The following is a 7,052-nucleotide window of genomic DNA, read 5'->3' as shown; positions in this document are numbered from 1 at the left end:
TCACATAGTTCATTCTCTAAGATTTCATATCTGTGACGGTTCTACTTTCAGCACTAATACCTTTCTCTTCTTCTCTTAATTACCTGTTGGCGAAAAACCGCGTCAACATCTTCCCTTTGTGTGAACCCACGAGCAACAAGCCTAGCCTTGAATTTGCCTCTTTCAACCCCAGGAATTCCTTTTTTAATCTTGAAAATCCACTTACAGCTTACCAATCTAGAACCAGTAGGCCTTTTTACTAAACTCCATGTATTATTGTCATATAGAGATTTCATCTCCTCATCCATGGCTGTAAGCCAATTTTTTCTGTCCTTACAAGAAATAGCAGTTTTAAAACCCTTAGGTTCATCATCAAGGGAGAATCTTTTATCTATGTAAGAAAGAAATCTAATTGTCGTTCTCAAATTGATGATTTTGCTATCAGCCTATTATAAACTATATGTGGTGCCCCCTTGCTTCTCTGTCATTTCCTTTTTGTTTCCCTTAATAAACTTTCCTATAGGGTTGATCTTTGCCATCAGTCAAATGATGAAGATGAGGAAGATGAAGAAAGCAGTGTTGAGGAATCTTTGCTAGAGAAGACATTTAATGAACGGAATTCATTAAATGCAGATAATCATAATCACAGAAGATGTTTACCTTTCCGGTTGGTTCATGTTCGAAGCCGCCAGAAAATTGTTATTTTGGTATGGAAATAGCATGTACAATAGTCTATTAATATTTTCAATAAATTAATGAAGTGTTATGTGTTACTACGTTTCATCAAGATGCATAACTCAGTATTAATTAATTTATCAGGCAACTCTTCTAGTTATTGTAATAATGTTGGCTTGTGCTGTTATAATCTGGATTGGGATGGGAAAAAACCCTATTGATTCTACAGTGGTGGCTCGGGTATGCACTATGCACATATCGATACATTTTCTATTTTTCTTTCCTTGGTATTATAATAGAATGCTCTCTAGATTTTCCTGACTATGAATTGATCTTAGTTTTTCTTTTTATTTTGAGATGAATACATATGAAATGGTTAACAATTACGCTGAATCTCTTTTTCCTATGCTTCCAACACAGTTACATACCAGGCATTGTAGCCAGTATAGTGGAAGGCTCAATCATTTTTATTGTTTCAATTTTTTCTTATAATTGTATGCAAAAATTCCAATTTAGCTTCCAAAAGTAGCGAAAAAAAAATATAAATAGCCCCCTTTAATAAAACTATGGCTCCATCTGGTCCAGTACTGTTTATGGTCCATGATTAAGTTATTTCTTTCTAAGGCTACTTAGGGATTTCTAGTTGCTTTCCCACATTTAAGGATTTTCCAATGGCTTATTTGTGGTACAACATACACTATAAACAGGAGATTACTTTTGCAAAGTGTTCAAATCAGATAATTGGCATGTCTAAGATGCTAAGTTAAAACTAACTTTTCTTATTTTGTGCTCTCTATGAGTTAAATGAACAACTGTTAGTGATAAATTGCTATAACCTTGATTGCAATATCTTCTGATAGAACAAAGAAGGTTATGATACTTTTACTTCTTCATGGATTAACATATATTGGAGTTGTGACAATAATATTATTGATTTACGCAGGTATATGTAGAGGTTTTTGCAGGAGCAATGCTTTTATTAGCTAGAGCACTAGCTTGTTATGGTAAGCAATTTTCGTTCAAGTTTATCTGCTTTCAATTGTCAGAAGTTCTAGTTATCATTTCATTTTCTAGTAATTTTTGTTTCGGTGTAGTAACTAATTAGGTTATTGTTGGTTACTTTTGCTTGATGGGATGACCCAATACACAGTTTTTGTATTATGGTGTCAGAACTTATTACACTTCACAAGATGCTATTGACTTATTTTTAGTTGAATGAAGTAATATAAAGATTAATACTTAAAAGAACTGGAATTCCACTTGCTTCCATATTTACAAGAATATGCAATTTAAGTATGATGTATTTCATTTACAATAAATAAAATAATAATTTCTGACAGCTATAAAACTATAAAATATGTCAAGCAAAAGTAAAGGATTTGCCCCAAATTAACAGGACCTCACATGTAATTTCAAATTCAACACTGATGCTTCCTTGATTTTCTCTATTACATTGAGGCATTAATATTGACTCAGATTGTTTCAATTGATTCAGAAAGTTTGAGTTACCCATTTTTTCTCAGAAACTGATGGTTTTAATTCCTTCCAAAGAAATCCTAGAGAAAAAATAAAAGCATGATCATTAGAGTCTATTTTTAATGGATTTTATTATTTGTATTTTTCATCATAAGGTCAAAGTGTTTATATATAATGAACTCTCAAGTTTGGACACTTTTCCATATGTTTGATTTTTCAGAAATTGGAAAAGCACAGGTTGTTTTACACATGTTTTCTTTTACCATTAATGCATGCTAATTATTGTTTGATTATTTTGTTCTGTGGTGCGGTGAATACTTTTTACGATCAAAACAAATTACTTGGGTCCTTTATCATTATTATTATTTAAGTTATAATTTTTTTTTATCTTTCTTTTTTTCAAGGAATATTACTATGCCTGAAATGAGCAAAGTCAGAACTGAAAGAGCTTCTTTAGAGCTTTGGCAGGTACTTTTTTCCAATTCATTCTTAATATGATATTACCTTCTTTCTTAGCTGCTTTGAGTTTTGCCATCTCTGATGCTAAACATGCTTTACTTTTCAACTTTTCTAGATATAAGATTGCTCAAAAGGTTTGTTTTTTGGCATATAAATTGAAAACCTTTTTATGAGCACTTTCCATGTTTTTTTTTCATGAAAGTTGTTAAGTTGTGCTGAATGAATGTAACTTTGGGTTTGCAGGTTGCGGGTTTAGCTGTTGTTTGTGTTATATGTTTCACCTCTAATGCTTTTGTGGCTTTGTTAACTGACATTCCTGTAAGTTCCTATCTATAGGGCATGTAATGCCATTCATTTTTCATTCAAACATCTAACTCGGTCTAATAGATCTCTAGTAGTTCATTTCTCGTAATTTTTTTAAAAAAAATTGCAGATGCTTTATCATTGGCATGACCAGGAAGTGAATGGTGGTTGTATATGTCTTCTAATTGTGTATTACTTTGTAGGTAAGTAATGCTAACTAACCCTTCCAAATTCAGTTAATGAGTTGACCTTTATTCAATTGATGGTTTTTCATAAACACAAAGTAATTTTGGCCACTATATTCTTCGACTGAGAAGATTCTATGCTATCATTCTTCTCTCTACATTAGAATATTTTTATCTCATGTGGTAATGGTTGCATCTTTAGCAGTTTTATAGATGTGACTAGACAAATCCTCAAGTGTTTTGTTAGGACATTTGCTTCACTATTATATTCTCTTGAGATTATCCATTACAAATTTCCTGCTAGAAGTTTGTATCGAAAGAAATTCCCATTTTATATTAAGAACTCTTGACCAACCAAGAGGGTTTCTTCAGGTTTTATTTTCATTTTATTCAAGAAGAAAAAATGTAATGACAAAACATATAGAAACAAATGGAACTTCCAAAACATATAGATTGCCAAGGTTCTATTGTTAGATCTCTCCTTAGCCCCGTAATGATTACTTGGAGTTAAGCATTGATTAGTAGAGTTAGATGTAAATTTTCTTGTTGATAATAAATAATAGCTCTTACAGGTTGAACATGGTTAAAAGATTGTTCTTCTCTCTAGTAAAATGCTCTTGGGAGAATTGGTAAATTGTCTGTTGATTTGTTTTATTCACTTTTGTGTGCTTCTAGGTTCATCAATCCCCTCAGCCTTTTTATTATGGGTAATGAGAGAAGCAACACCATTAATAACAACTTATGTACAACAAGAATCAGCTACATTAACTTTCGTAAGTTATAGTACAGCAGCAATACCAAATGCTCAGCACTGGACGACTGCGCCAAGTGTGAGAAATCAGGTCTGTATTATTCTCCCTTCATATTCTTCATCTATGTCGTGTATATAGACACTGATAAACTCAAGTTTTTGGAGTTGTTTATGTATCAAATTTGAAACTTTGTTAATGATTTTATGAACCATCTTTGAAAAATAAAATTTCATCAGGGTGATAAAGTCAGAGTAGTACATACTCGACTGTTTGTTGAAGGAATTAACACACTTCTTCAAACTCTCTTTGGAACAAGACTGCCTACTGTTATTGGAGGGTCTTATGCATTCATGGTCCCTATTATATCTATCATTCATGATTCATCATTGGCTAGTATTGATGACCCTCATATCGTAAGTGCAACCCTTCTATTCTTGAATAAGGCATTTCCTTTTCCTTGATATCACTAAAGCATTCTTTTATGGTATGACTTCTTTGTTATCTATGTGTTGTAAGGAAGCTTACTTTTCTTGTACATTTTTGTAGAGATTTCTCAACACCATGAGAGCAGTCCAAGGTGCTTTGATAGTAGCATCAAGCATACAGATTATCCTAGGATACAGTCAAATTTGGGCCATCTGTTCCTGGTAAGATTTACCTATCTTGGAATTAGAGGTAGTTGATTCAGGTATAATGCTGAAACCTGAAAACAACAGTATAATAGCTTGTGATTCTTGCTATTCAAATGGTTCTTTAGAGGGAATAAAAATTGGATGGTTCCTATTCCAAGGGGGAAAACAATGATTCCTTTGTTTTTAAGTGTCAAGTGCAGTACCAATCTTTCAAAATCCTGATATTTCTATGCAATTTATGGTATTGAACTTGGTTTGGTCACATTTTTAGTCTTACTGAACCATTTTCTCTAGTTCAGACATGATATGTACTATTCCTTTATAAATGCTGAATGGACATTTGACCATATGGTCCCCATGCATTTTTCTGTTGAAATATGTTTTACTGTACATTGGCTTTAAGGTCTGTTAACTATTTTTTGCACTTTGGAATTGGCACAAATGGGAATCTTCAATTTGTTGTGTTTTGATTATTTAAAAATTTGCCAAGAGTTTCTTTTCTTGATAGGCTTGTTTGATTTTTCTATAAATTTTTTGGTTTACCTTGTTCTTTCTATTGATATTTTTTTTCTTTATGCTCTAGGCGGTGTGTTTTGCTTTAATGGGCATTGGCAGCTCATTTCATGCTCAAGAAACTACCGTGAGTGGGTAATTGGAGAGTCGAGTGTGGTAAATACCGTTCTTTTCCTGTGTACTGTGTTATGTTTGGGGTCATTTGGGACATGTTACTTTCTGATTCTTTTGAGATCTGCATGTAAAAGCCTCAACTTATCTGTTTGCATACATTTGTTGAAAACATCAAGTTCTAGCCTTCGGGTACTGTGTGACTTCAGGCCATCAACTACAGAAGTTAACATAACAATAAAGCTTTTACTTGTGTTGCTTTTCTCGATAATGGAGTTTTTTTTGTCTCAGTTCACGTTTTGGTGGCATGATAGACATGGAATCTGTAGAGGGCGTGGCTAATATTTCTAATGTGTCTTGGATTACTACCCATTCTTTGCAACTGTACAGTCATTGCTGACCACTGGATCATCTCCCTGCAACTGTACAGTCATTGCAACTGTTGTTTATTTCTTTGTGTTGAAAGTAGTAACTTTTAACTATGTTGAATATTTAAGACTCCTTGAATACTTAAAGAACATTTTGTTGTTGATGACAGTGTTGAATGTTTTAAACTAATTTGTGGATTGTTAAAACAATGTTGAATGTTCTTAGTTTTTGTTATTTGAAAATCAAGTTCATTTGATGATGCTAGTATATATTAGAAAGCTAATTTTAATTATATAAAAAAATTAAAATATAAGAGAATAAATTAGTGTTATATAAATAAAATATATAATGAGAATTTAAACTTATCTAAATATTAAAATAATACAAAAATTGTGTTATAATATCTATTACAATAACACTTTTTATGCAAAGAATTGTGTTATGCAAACTTCATTATATAACAGAAAAAATATGTTATACTAAAGTATAGTATAACACAAAAAATGTGTTATACTAAAGTGTAGTATAACACAAAAAAAGTGTTATACTAAAGTGTAGTATAACACAAATTTATAAGTATTGAAATGTGTTATATAATCGACTATAAATAACATAAATAAACACTTATTTATATATTAAAATAACACAGAAAGTGTGTTATCGTTGACAGTATAATAACACATCTGTATAACAATGATAAAGTGTTATGTAAAGTACCCTGACCTATGATAACATAATCGGTCTTAACACATCAGAAAGTGTTATGGTATGTTTTGATAACACATTTTCGGTGTTATTAAAAGCATTTTTTCTTGTAGTGACATCCTGCATGTTCTCTATTGTGGCTTCTAGCCTTTGATTTTTTATAAGCGAGTTCTGGTGCTGGAGCTCACGGAGTGCACCCGTGGACTGTTGTTGGGCATGCGCGAAGAGGGGCCTAGATCCTGGTGGCTGGAGCACGGCGCAGTCGGTTGTCGAGGAGGAGGATGCGTACTCAGGCCACCCACACAGGCGGTAGATGGTTCAGGATGACCTTCGCTAGGTTGGATAGCCAGGAATAATGCCTCATTCTTCTATCTAGAAGCTGGAAGTTCTTTGGTTAACCTCCATCCTCTGGTGGTAGAAGGTCTCTTCTGGAGGCTCTTAGTTGGTCTCCGTCAAGGTGGGTCTCAACATCCTAAGATTCAAGTATGTGTCTTGAACGCCTTGGCATTTCTTCTTGTAGGAATTGATGGAAGAACAATGACTTGATACTAGTCCTTCCCACAGACATCACCAAACTGTTGACGGTAAGAACTCGTCAATGAATTAAGTTTGGAAAACTTGAAGACTTAACAAGAAACTTATGAACTTAGAAGAACTTGTAGAAACTTAGAGAAAAATTGCAGAAGAACATTGGAAGAAATTTGTATATTTCTCTTAGAATAGTCTGGTGTTATAAGTATTTTCCAACCCCTTCTTAGTTGAAGGAAAGTCCTATTTATAGGGGAGCTCTAATGGCTCTTAGTACAAAAACGTTCCCAAGGGGACAAAGAGGGGGTGGTATGACAGGGCACCTCAAAGGATCATGTAGCAGGCATTAGTGGTGTCGGGCTCCA

At 33.3% G+C, this 7,052-nt stretch overlaps 1 pseudogene; it reads left to right on the top strand.

The window, feature by feature from the left end:
* Positions 1–497: 497 nt before the first annotated feature.
* Positions 498–5,485, top strand: LOC133806443 (uncharacterized; annotated as a pseudogene).
* The last annotated feature ends 1,567 nt before the right edge of the window (positions 5,486–7,052 follow it).

Source organism: Humulus lupulus, chromosome X (assembly GCF_963169125.1).
Source record: "Humulus lupulus chromosome X, drHumLupu1.1, whole genome shotgun sequence".
Taxonomy (NCBI): Eukaryota; Viridiplantae; Streptophyta; class Magnoliopsida; order Rosales; family Cannabaceae; genus Humulus; species Humulus lupulus.
This window is presented reverse-complemented; position numbering and strand designations above follow the sequence as displayed.